The 12912-nt window shown below is 44.6% G+C and overlaps 1 protein-coding gene and 1 long non-coding RNA gene across 5 annotated transcripts in view; one reads left to right on the top strand and one right to left on the bottom strand.

Annotated features, from left to right (window-relative positions):
* LOC149366311 (uncharacterized) overlaps positions 1–12912 on the bottom strand; it is a 693922-nt gene that overhangs the window by 605178 nt on the left and 75832 nt on the right. The gene's annotated exons all lie outside the window — the stretch shown is intronic.
* Positions 1–12912, top strand: part of LOC149366312 (cholecystokinin receptor type A-like) — a 46532-nt gene that overhangs the window by 10700 nt on the left and 22920 nt on the right. Inside the window, exons 1-2 of one of the 4 annotated variants that reach the window (XM_089550106.1) lie at positions 11945–12146; positions 12268–12343. The exons of 1 other annotated variant lie outside the window; for it this stretch is intronic. The gene's annotated coding sequence lies outside the window, so the exon portion shown is untranslated. 2 more of the 4 variants (XM_089550121.1, XM_089550113.1) reach the window with 2 other exon arrangements.

The following is a 12912-nucleotide window of genomic DNA, read 5'->3' as shown; positions in this document are numbered from 1 at the left end:
TGGTAAATGTACAGTCGTGAGCAGCCTTGTCTAGAGCGCTCGGGCGGTGCACTTCCTTGCAAACAAATCCAGATTTTGTGGCAGCCTCTTGGGTCCAGCTGCAACGCGTGCACGGAAGTAGCGCCAGTTAGCCTCTTAAACAAAGCAGGCACGAAAACTTTGCCCTGTAATGAGGGGCTGCTCTCTAATTTCGGTTTTTGTTACCAAGTGCGCACTGCTCAAGCGCTCTAGACAAGGCTGCTCACGACTGTACTCTGAGGGATCTAGGACTGTTATTTAAAGAATGACCAATTCCGCATGTACGTGCACTAACCCATTAACCTTATCGCGTAATACCCTTAAGGCGGCGCTTAAGTACCCTCCAGATGTTTCTTTTCCGGCCTTTGGGGCTGTGTGGCTGAGCATAACGACAACTAGACTGAAGCAGCTAACCTTATGCAAAAAAAAAATGAAGCAACCATTGCAGCTGCAGCAGGACTAAAAACAACAGTACACCCACCTTGGTATGCAGTTTCCCATAAAGGCCGATCAATAAACCGGGGTTTATTCTTCTTACTTTAATAATTAACCCCAGTACGCTGGAAGCGAGCAGTGGTACGAGTTGAAACAACAACAGAAAAGCACTCAAATCTGCTCCTTATATACCGGGTGTATTCACTTCTTTGAAAGGGTGCAATTCCTTAGTGCACACACTGTCTATACAATGTCCGCTAGTTGCAGTGCTCACAGTAAGCAGTATGCTAGTCTAACATAACAATAAACGAAATCCAAGCACAGCTGGGTACTCGGCGGGCAGTAAAAACACTACTTGGGTGGTGGATGTCTCTTTAGCGGCTGCCTTGAGGTTCTGGAGTAGGTTAGATGCGTAGTTTTCAAGATACTTACTCATTTATGGCGGTATGATAGCATTCGTCAGCGAAGCGGAAAGCTAAACGGGCCATTCTCCAATAGCATTCATAGTAATCTGCATTGATGTATTTTGTTTAAACAAATTCTGAGTCAGCCTGCTCTAGGACCTCAAAGGGATATAATTTGTTATATAACTCTTTATCATACGTCACTGCGTTCGCGCGAACGTAAAGCGGTTTCAAATAACCAAAAATAGGACACGAAAGTAGAATCATTCGCACTAGCTTTTATGTGGCATTCAGCAAAACCTGTAATTAGAAAATATCATTAGTATAAAGGCTTGATTTTAAATTTCATGGGATAGACAAAACGTTTATGCACTGCTCCTCGCACCTTGGGAATTCTCATGGGTGGAGTCCCTAGTTCAGGAATCCAGCGCTGGCACGAAAGCTTGGGGCTGTTCTACCAGTGGAAGCTGGGGTGGTATTCTGCCGGTGTCGCCTTTTGCGACATGTCGCATATGCGCGGGGCCTAAAAAAGTGCTTACAGATGCTCGAAGAAACGGAAAAAGCCGCCGGCACTTTCGTCTGCAGTGCATTCATTCACTCCGAGAAGCGACAATTTGCCACTGCTGATTCACTAGCAGCAGTAGTTTCGTATCTTTTATAGCAAGAATATTTGCCATCACATGACGTCTAACGTTCAAAAAAACATTTGCAAATTTAATATAAACTCGCTTTACTTCATTTAAGTCTATAAAACACCGCGAAAAAGCTCCAAATCTATTTTTCTTTCGTTCCGGACGGTTGTGCTAGGTTTCGGCTGCGTTTCGGGCAGTTGCAGACGGTAGCAGTGTAGCTGGAGGTCCCATTAGGCTTGCGCGCTCCAGAATCGAGAGCGTATCTAAAAAACTAGGCTGAATTGCAGCTTAAACTTTATCGTCGAAGCAAGGTAAGTCATAGCGAAAAGTAACAACACCAGTAGTTGCCGGTAAACATGCCGACCGGAATCGCAAGGACTGCTGAATTGGCTGAAGCGGGCGGCTCTCGCTTGAAAGGACGTCGCCATGTTTTCACGCCAAGGGCGCAAAAGCCGCAACTGCCGATTGCGTTCGTACGCTAACGGTAGCCCGTCGCCCGCGCGAATCGCTTCAGCGCATTCCGTTGTTCGACTAAGCGTAGTAAATTGGGGCGACGTCACGATGACGTAGCAGGAAGGCGGGTCCGTGTCGTCACGCCGGCGTCACCGCGGCTCGAGCCAATCAGCGAAGAGCGAATGCGACATGTCGCAAAAGGCGACACCGGGAGAATACCACCCCTGATATAAACTAAGAACGAAACGATCGCGAAGCTTGCTCTTTGATTTGGGTTGATAAAATGGCGTGTTGAAATGTATCGAACATGGACATGTTTTGCGTAACGTTGCGGCTTTTATATCGCTTTGACTTAACCTCGTAGGGCAATATGTGGCCCACGCAGATGTAGCATAAATTATATCCTGATTCAATACGACGTTCGTTGCAAGCTGCTTTGAATAGGTTTGCATTCGTGAGATGCTAATTCGGCGAACGCTCTCCGCATGCTCGCCAAAAATAGATTTCATTCCAGCTACCAGCTAGATTCATGCAGCACGATGCCAACTTGATTTTCAAATTATACAGACTGCAACTTTCAAGAATCAGATATTTGTGCTTCCAGATTGAATTTATTTATCTTCGTGTCAAAAATCACACCATCGCCCCCATTCCGACAGATGATTAAGGCTGGGCGCATTGAGAATAGGTATAGCTAAAGATAAAAGCAAATACCAACGCAAGAAATGAACAGCAGTACTGAAAATAAAGCAACGTCTGCCCCTCGACTTTAGGATTCCATGAAAATCACGCAATCTCTGCTCGAGATCTGCAAATGCCGTCGAGAGCGAAGCAGCAACTTTGTCTACGAACACTACGCTCTATGCCCTGGAAATCTCGACTCAACCTCTGCACTGCAAAGGGTGGTTATTGCAATTTCAGGGCAATCAGGAGACGACGAAGATCAGTAAGAAGAAAAAGGAGGCTCACACACACACCCACTGCCTCATCAAACAGACACAACAGTGTGCATGCCTTGATTACTTCGCGAAGCGGCGCACCCTGAGCCTCGGCAGTACAGTCTGCTCGATTTCGATTCCGCCTCTGGCGTCTCTGCGTGCAATGAGGCAATAGTTCCGCGCTTCAGGGATATGAGGCCTTCACAGAAATGTTGTAGTCTTGGTTGCGGTTTTCGAAAGAACTCGCCTAACTGTTCATTGTTCTCGGTATTAGCAAGGATTGGCGCCCGACCTGGGAGCCGCGCCATCGAACGAAGTGGCGTAAATGTCAAAGTGTATCACACGTTTTCGCGTTGGTTGCTACTTTTGCTTGCGCCCGTTTTATCGTCAGTAGCGATGAACCGCTCGAAAACATGAAAGTTTCCACCCCATAAAACGCTATTGCGACGTGCGAAGAGCTCCGAGCATTATGCCCCTGATTTGTACACGAGGTAACTAACTTTTGCCTTATCGCGAAAGGATAGTGAGAACACAGAGTTCCTAATTTGTACGCCAAATCTTTGGTCTCCTAATAAGGTGCAAGAGTACAAGTATGCTTACTAACTGTCGCTGTCACGTCTAGTGCGCTTGGCAATCTGGAAACGCCATTTATAAAGAAATGACTCCATGCAGCCTGTCGTGCGATGAATATACACAATTAGCAAGCAATGCGCCTTTATTAAGAAGGTCTCGTTGGAAAAGAGCTCTTCCAGGGCTTTCATACCCAATGATGATTAACAATTACATCCGCTCCTCAAGACATGAATATAGTCGGTCATATCGAGAGTTTTCAAAATTATTCCACAATAATTGAAGTCATTCCTCCCAGGGGCTGAAACATAGAGCGTCTTTGTCAGACCTCGCGCCCATTTATATCCACATTTTTCGGTTACGGCGTTTTGTGCAATCACGCTAGATTTCGAAACTAATTTTCACTGCAATTTGGAGAGCTCTCGCTGTTCCCCCGAGCAGTCACGTTTTCAAGAGCTGTTTAAGAACTGGGACCCTCTGAGCAGCCTTGCAAGTTGGTTGCTTCGTTTAAATTAGCTTCTTGTTCTCAGTGGTCGCCATGAGAGCAATTGAAATTTCGGTTAAAGCACACTTGCCACCACGCATATTTTTAATTAGGCGTTCACAGTGACTTGTAGCACAGTATATGGAGGAAAGAGATAAACAACTCTTGGATCTACGGCTGCCAAATTTCTCCCTGCGTTGCTGGGAACATTCTCAATTCGGAAATCTCCACTGATTAACCTTCGCAAAGAGAGATTTTGTTTATGATGAACGAGGATTTGGCTGCAAAGCGATGAAATGCAACTGAAATAGTCACAGCGTGGTCATGTTGGCCATGAAAGTCCGAAGCATCCAAGACACAACTCGCATAATTCTTCTTGTTACTCTTTCAGTGCACTGAACGCCGAACGAACAGGCCCCGGCCATTTACGTGTGCTTCTAATGTGAAACTACGTAGCTCCCGCATTTGCACATAGCTCCAGCGGCAACACGTGCGAGAACAGAACAATATCAAAGCCAGACTTGTCCAGACCCCTGCGAGCCGTGGTGTGTGAGACGTGGGTCATTAAGGATGCACTAGACCCTCGCTATTTGCAGCAGTTAATGAACTTCTTCGTCTGCAGACTCGCCACGCGCACGATTGTAGACCCACGCGGCGCCCATTAGGAGCCTGCCATGTCTGCCTATATGGCACTGTCCAGGCCTCCTAATTATTTTGTCTGGCTCTTTCACCTCCAGCTCGGGTTCCTTTCTTGGTTTCTCTCCGGGCACTAGAACGATTCTTTTGTTGTGAACTTGCCGGAGTTTGGGAAGCCAGTAGCATGTTTTTCACGTTTAAGCTGCAGCAAGCAATTATTTGACACGTGTGGACTCTGCTATTTCATTGCATATATGAGAAGCCTCTTACAGAGTGCCATAATAAGCAGCCACCGTGCAATCTCGCAAGTGGAGTATAGACTGGAAAGGCAATATTTCCGACGGTTCAGTAGTGTAAGTGTGCGTATGAAGCCGTCATGATGAAAATTGGAAGTAGCACACCGGACGCAGCAAAAATGCTAGCGTCCTTTAAGGGCTGTAGGGCGGACATTCGTAACACTCCTGATTTCCCATGAATTCTCAATCCGGTCGGCCATTCTCAAGACAATAAAACTTTGAGCTGCATAGAGCTAATTACAAATATAACGAAACTTTTTATATGTACGAAACAATTTTAGTGCAAGTGCAGGCAAGGCTATCCAGACATGCATAATTTAAGAAAGAAATCTTCGGCATCCATATATCATTAAAATTCAGCATGTACTTCATCTTCTGCTGGCTCCTTTAATTACGTGTGCACGAGCATGGCAGCCTATTGCAAGGTGGTTGACTTTGAACCAGCAATATTATGATTTCATCGCGTGTAGTGTTGTTTATTATCTACCAGAAAGCCTAATATGGAATCCGAGACATGCCCGTGTAAACCACAAAGCTCGGAGGCAAGCAAATGACTCTGAAGAACCCCATCGAGGTTTGTGCGGTCACTGGCCATATTGAAATTGTCAGTTCGAAGGGCACAAGGTGAAGGCAAATAATTTTGATTCAAAATAATCCCGATGTTCAACGAATTGCTTGCATTAAAATACTGATCACTAAAATTTGTCATTTAAACTTCGTGGCCTATGATTAGTGCCCTGGATAAAATTATATCCGCCTCAGCGCTTCCTCACTGCTTAAGGGAAGTGTGATAATGCGTGCGCGTAATCGTAGTTAAGTTAAGGTCAGTTAAGCTAAGTTAAGTTAAGCTAGTTAAGCTTTCATTTTTACCGCACTTCTCCTCCATCATTACTACTGACGCGAAAAATGGCTCGCCTTTCGTCCGCTTTTCTTGCTGCCATTAGAAGTAGTCGCGCTCATAAGGAAGAACACACCAACACCGACACGACCGCACAAAGGCAATCTTACAAAAGGACAGCTATGGCCTGACTGCCGTTAGCCAGCTGACTACAGCTTGACGTCTTGAACCTTTAGTTACGGTACTTTCGCAATGACCGAGATACGGAAAACAAAGACAGACAAAAGCTTGCCTAGATCGTAATAAAGGGACACGAAAAACCTTTTCTGCGAATTATGGTAATGAAGCATCAGGAGAACACTGGGCGCGGCTCGTCTTCTCAGAGATAATCTCCCTTTTGTCCCCCATAGTTCTCCTAATTACGCCTCCACCTATTTTATTCTTCTGCTTCGGAGTACGACGGTCCCCTCCCATTCCTATGCGATGTCGTTATGGCATGCGGCATTCTTCCACCATGGCGATTAGGATAACGGCGCTTACCCTTTGTTTTGCGGCTATGGCTTTCCGGCGCCACGCTGATAAAAGATGCCACAATTTTGAAGCAAAACCCAGCAGCGACTCTCTCGTAACTTTCATTCCGATGTAAAAGGAGAATGGGCTCTAAAAGAACGAACAAATTTGAAGCTTTGCCGCGCTGAGAAGTTAGCTTTATATTTCCATCTTATTGCTTTATTGTTTCTTATTATCATTACTCATTACAATCTCTAAACGAATCCATAAAACCACTTCCCAGTCTTCCAAGAACGCAACAGTACAGATGAACATTTAGGAGGACGACGCATAAACGGACGTCAAACGCGGCAGACACAAAATTCCGGCAAACGTTAACATGCTTGGCTGTTCCTGTGTCCGTGTCTGGTTCTGTGCCGATTTTTAAGCTTATTTGTGCGTGTGTGCTTGATTGCTTGTTTGTCTGTTTTAATGCGACTTCAAGCCCGACAGCGCTTGAAGGCGCCTGTGATGACAGTTCTGGTGTTTTCTCTCTGTCTTGCGTTCTAACCTGTTTCGGGTAGTTCTAGAGAAGAAATTTTCAAAATCTTGCGCAAATAAAGCATCACAGTTTGTGCATAGTGTTTTTTTTTTCAATGACGAATTCAGTGTTTTTAACCCCTGTATTTTGAGCGCCAAAATAAGAATTATTTCTAAGGTGTATAGCATGCGGGAAGATTAAACCATAGAGTTAGCCCACGTTAATATCCTTCCGACGAGCGCCCCTATAAATGTTCTTCCGCACGAGCAAGAGAAAAACGTCATTAAGCATACTCAGAGTCCAGCTTGATAACGGCTTATACTTATGTAAGTGTCATTGCGTTTAAACCAATCTGAACGCCGTAGCTGCCATTGAGGTGCACTAGGATGTCAACACCCCTTACTCTAGGAAAACTGATTTATACAGTTATCGCTGAGGGGCACGAAATGTATGTCCAAAATTATGTCTGAACTTTTCGAAGATGGACTGAATTAAAATAGCACATGATCCAGCAACATCACTATTTTGGATCCTTAGTACCATATTGCATTTGTGAACCATATTGCATGGAAGATTGATTGATTGAATTATGTGCGTGCTGCTAGAGGACCTAAGTCAAGCATTCTGCACTTACTCCCAGCCGAATCAATCATGGCAGCCCCTTTTCGTCTTAACAGGAGCATGACTCCATCACTTCCACGATTCGCGTAAAACGCCAAACTCCTTGCCCCTGCTTGTTCCTCTGGAAGGATACCTGTCTCGCCTTTGTTTCGGAAATTAATCTTAGCAAAACTGTCTCTTTCACGTGCGATCAGAGTTCATGCAACCATTACTGCACACTGAATGGCCCTGGCAATGTCATCCGCACTTCCCGCTGCGCCGACGGAAAACATAGTAAGCGGCACCGTGTCCTTTCTTGGCTCCTCTTTGATCACGTATCTGCCGGTGGTAATAGCACCTTAGTCCGCACAGAGCCACAGTATAGTCCATATACCTTTCTCGAGCACACAGCACTCACGAAAAATTTAAACAAGGGGCTACCTACTATCTTAACACAGTTTTGTGCTATGTTTCTCAGAGTAAGCAATCTTGTAGTGCTCGAAACTGTAGGGTCTCTATTCAGAAAAGCAAACCACGCGAACGAAAAAAAAGGAAGAGTAGGCACTCCGACGTGTGCGTCGGCTTGTAGAGACGTGCATAATAAATATAGCGCTATGTCTATTTGAACTGCTCACATATGTAGGTCAACCGTCCACGTCACGTTCGAAGTCAGCAGATGTATCTATGCTGGGCAGCTGCCTTCAGAGTGACTTCGCACACAAGGAAGTGAATGGTGTGCTGTGGCCAAGAGCGTACATGCCGCCGCACGATGAAAGACGGCGAATGAGAACTTTGCAAGACCTTCTACGTGAACTGCCTGCGAAGCCGTGCTTCCTTTCGGGACCATATGCTATGAGAAAATAATTTTATGACATCTGCATGGGGCATATTTAAAAAGAAATGCTGCCTCTGAAACTTTACCATTTAATATTTCCTTTCAGCGTGATCCGTTTTATATTTTGAAAATTTTCTTTCTTTTAATTCATTTCCTTTTTGGAATGCACTCGTTGAATATGTATAAGTGAAATTCCAAATCTGATGTGCGAGAGCATCTAGCAGGGCGAGCTTTCACAATTAACAACATAGAATGCTTTAGGGAGACTGGAGATAAAAAGCAAATAATGCTTCAGTAGTACTCAGCATAAATATCTGTCACTAGCGTACTCAGCTAATGTCAGACACGCTGGTTCCTAGAATGGAACAGGGCTGGTTAGACAGCAGGGTAATAAAACTGCTGCCGGAATGCACTTTTATAGAGATAGTAGTACACGACATACGGACTGTAATGTGGAAAACAGCTAAGAAATTAAGAATAGACACGTGTAAGTTTAAGAGCTACTGCCACGCCATGAATATCACGTTAGTAGTATCTAGCAGAAAGTGAACACTTGTTGTGTTTGACTAGTGAAGGATATTGACAATGTTTTAAAATAAAAATTCAAAATACGCAGGAAGCTATGGACGCCTCGAAGATAGCAGTGGCAATAAGATCCAAAGTAAAGGCTGAGCGGGCTAGGCATCAAACACAAAGAAACTTTGCCCTAGTTGAAATCTGGAATGACATGTAATACCCATATACGGTCAGCAATTGTCGTTTAGGGTAACGCAACAGATTACGTCAAAACGTAAGCTTAGCAGGGGAACTCCGAGAGTAATGTTGGCAGATCAGAATAGGATGTTCTCGAGGATTGGGTGCCCGGAGCTGGCCCACGGCAAGATTAATCGGATGATAGCGATGATGTGTTTATCGTCCAACAGATGGCAGCTTGGTCGATGATGATTATTGTCATTTTCATTGGTTCTTCCTTTCTTGGCAATTTTCGCTTCGCTTAAAAGCCAGGTAATTAGCAGATAGAAATATTACACCCATCTGCAGTCCAATGACAAAAGCGTTTATAGAAAGTGCGTTTATTTTGATCACACCGACGAAATAGTTCGAGCCTTTAAATTGTAACTATAGATGATCGAAAACATGACTAATCGAAGTTCACTACAAAGAGCTAAGCATATTGCACAGCGTTACCTTATGATTTCACGCTGCGACTATCAATGGCCGTAGTGGTGTTCCTGCACTGGCAATGTCCAAATTTCACTCTTTTACATTAGATATCTTTGCACGCAAAAATTGACTTCATAACCTCAACATTTCCTCAATAAACATAGCGTAATACATTGCAAACAGTGGGAATCCTTGGAGCAAAACGGAACTACATTTGAAAGCACTGCAAGCTTTTACATGACATCTCAAAGTCAAATATTTTTTTCCGAAATTCGTAAGGCGTATAGAATTCTTGCACTAGGAGTAAATATAAAAAATGCTTAGGTACTGGACATTTTATGTTATATAAAAGAGCACTTCAAAACAGAGGCTTCTATAAACTGCTTATGCAAGATTAATATCATGCCACGTGTTTCAAATCTGTCGATAAATAAGTAATAAATATGGTTAGCTTCCTAGAGCGCAAACATTAGAAATACTTTCTCCGTAGTGTTGTTTCACGACTTGTTTCTGAAATTCAATACCTCCTTTATTGCAACATACTACAGGCATCTGGCAACAGGGACCTAGCAGCAGGAACAAAAAAAAAATAGCGTACAGCCTAAACTAAATGGAAACAATGACTTCAATGATCGGTCTGTTCTGAAGCATCAGAGCTAATGAAAGAGTAAGGGAATTCTCGACCGGAGCAAGTTACACTATAAACAAAAAAGAAGAGTCAAAAATGAAGTTAACTATCTTATAGCGAACACCCTTTTATAAAAGGTTGTGCGTTAGAGAACAGCTTAATCGCTTTTTAGTCCCATATAGGAGTATTCGTGTTTAGATTGATTCTATGTTGTCTTGGTAGCATTCCAAAACCTCCTCGCCTAATATATGAAAGAAATATGAATTGCACGAAAACTCATTTATTCCGCAAAGTATGACTTAGAAGCTTACTTTCACAAGGATTTCTACGCTACCCTTTAATTATACGGAAAAGAGGATACCGTCGATGAGAAGCGCCGTCTGAAAAGATGCGTTTGTGAGAAACACTAACCCTCGCTGAGAATCAGAAGTTTAACTGGTGGTTTCCTTCATCCAAAAGAATTAAGGTGGCGAATCATCATAATTACGGGGAAGTTTGTGGAACCTGTCCTCGCAACCGCACATCGCTGATGGCGCATCGCTCACCCGAGAACAGAGCCATGCTGGCGCAACAAAGAGAGCGCTTCATATCACGCATGCATGCCTCTGCGCGTCTTCGTTGCGAAGTTCTGCCCGCCGTGAGGAGACATCTATCACAGGCGCATAATTATGCTTGGGGCGCGGCGATTATGGATGCAATCCGGGTGTCTCCCATCCGTCAGGCATTCCTTTTTTATGGCGCGTCATACCAAGGTGGAGGCTGGCTGCCTTCAAGGGGGGCGAAATCTAGGTCATCTTCCCTGCCTCCTGTCTGGGGGGCTTTTCTTTTGGCTGCGAGGGACCGCCTGCCGTCCTTTCTTACGCATCGTGGGCCGAGGGTAAACACAGAGCGGGATCTTGACAGGATAGCAGCTCTTGTGCATCCACCACAAAAACGGTAGTTTCTGACGAAGAAAACAGTTTCAGACAGTTTGACCACCTCCTTGCAAAGGAAATTACTTCCTTTTATCTTCTTCGTGTCATGAGCTAAATTAATGCTAGGCCATAGCTCCACTACATATCCTTCGCTGGAATATTATCACGCGGAACCTCTTCTAAATCGACACAGCCCATATGGCTCCGCTTTGTCTGTTGAAGCGCCCTCCTTGGCAGTGGGGGCATTACAGACGTCTGGGTTATTAAGTCAACACTCTAGTGCGGATATAAGCCGAGACGTTAATTATACGTAGAAATTTCTTGCTGTTGGTAGCGCTGTAAAAAAAGTATTCATTGATTGATCAAATATTTAGGGGAAACCCCCAAGGTGGAGTAGATTTGTAATAAGGGAGTTAATTACTCACTGACGTCCACCCAAGCGCAGCCATACGGCTACAGAGGAAAGCTATACCGCTTTCTCAGAAACTTCGCAGTTAAAGAAAAATTCGTCCTTGTCCAGGATTCGAACCCGGGAACACCCCTTCACCGGAGCAGTCGCTCTACCAATTCAGCTAACCGGGACTTTTTTTTTTTCTTCAACATGGTCAAGTTTATGGTAGGGCTAGAGCGAATTGATGAATAACTCGAAGTGGGAACAGTGTTGTCCAAATGTTTAGGGGAAACCCCCAAGGTGGAGTAGATTTGTAATAATGCAGTTAATTACTCATTGACGTCCACCCATTACTCAAATTATTCATTGAGCATGGCGCTGGCCATGATGAATTATTACAAAGACTGAATAGAGTCAAAGAAGGCTAAAGCTACTTTCGCTGGATGTCTGCTGCATTGCCTACCAAGTTTCAACTACGCTTAAAAAAAGGCGAAAACAGCACACATTGCATCCGTATCGCCTCGATTGTACCGCCTTTAACGTCATACGCCTCGGCCGTGGTCTCGGCGACAAGTGGGCCGCGATTACAGCTTCGGCTCCTCTCCTCTCCCCTTTCACCCTCCGCCTTTCCTCTTCCTATTGCTGGCTGAGACGACTCCAAGGCTCCCCGCGCAGTCGGCCCCGAAATCTAATCTCCGGGGGCGTGAACGTGACCCCGCACTCTACGCAGCAGCACTGCGTTCTACGGTTGGCGTATGGAACTGGCGCCGCTTACTTACGCGGGAGGAGGCGATGCCCACTGCGCCCTGTGACGCTCGAAGATGTTTAGGAACTGCGAGGCTTCAGTTTCGTTCGTCCCACGCAAGCGCTACTTTCAAAGGTACGGATTTCAAGCAAACGCGGTCAGGATACTTATAGCCTGACGTGTGTGCGGCGAGTGCTGTTCCATATGGAGGCGTGAGATGCTACCATGGTGCAAACGGGGAACGAACTTGTTTCAGCTGCGGTAGGAAGTTTCTGCGTCTACGCCCGTGAAACCTTGCAGTATTCTTGAGCCTCACACGCAAGACTACAAAAGTAAGCAATTCAAAGTTGATCTTCGATAAGACGTATTTATACTTCTTTAAGAGTTTTGCTAGTCAGTGAATTCGAAATACAAGAACCCCACAATCATATTTCCAATGTGTTTATCAAAGACACACGGAAAAGATTTTTGTGATCGCAGTTCACGCAAGCATTACAGACCTTGCTGACCATGGTGTGAAGGCAGTGAAAGTAGATATGCAGATATAGGCCTGTCGTTAGTTACGTCTTCCTAGAGAAAAATTATAAATTAAGAAAGCAAATTTTCTTCAAAGTATAACTTGCCTGCAGTACACCTAACGTGACCATAATTTCTTGCCAAGATTGCCCTCTGTGCTTACTGAATGAGTGTTGCCTTAATTAACTTCACGTTTTTTTTTGCTTTCAACTCGTGGCACACCCAAGCGTTACGAAAAGTCGCGCTGGTATTGCAACAAAAAGAAAAGCTCATAAGTTTACCTAAGTATATCCAAAGGTCGATGAGCACTGGCCAAATTTGCGGAGACAAGCACAAAGCCGCGTCAAATTGTTTGAAAGCCTTGCTTGAACTTTGACCTTTCACT

The sequence above is a fragment of the Amblyomma mixtum genome, chromosome 1 (genome assembly GCF_055824585.1).
Source record: "Amblyomma mixtum isolate Tamu chromosome 1, ASM5582458v1, whole genome shotgun sequence".
Classification (NCBI taxonomy): domain Eukaryota; kingdom Metazoa; phylum Arthropoda; class Arachnida; order Ixodida; family Ixodidae; genus Amblyomma; species Amblyomma mixtum.
This window is presented reverse-complemented; position numbering and strand designations above follow the sequence as displayed.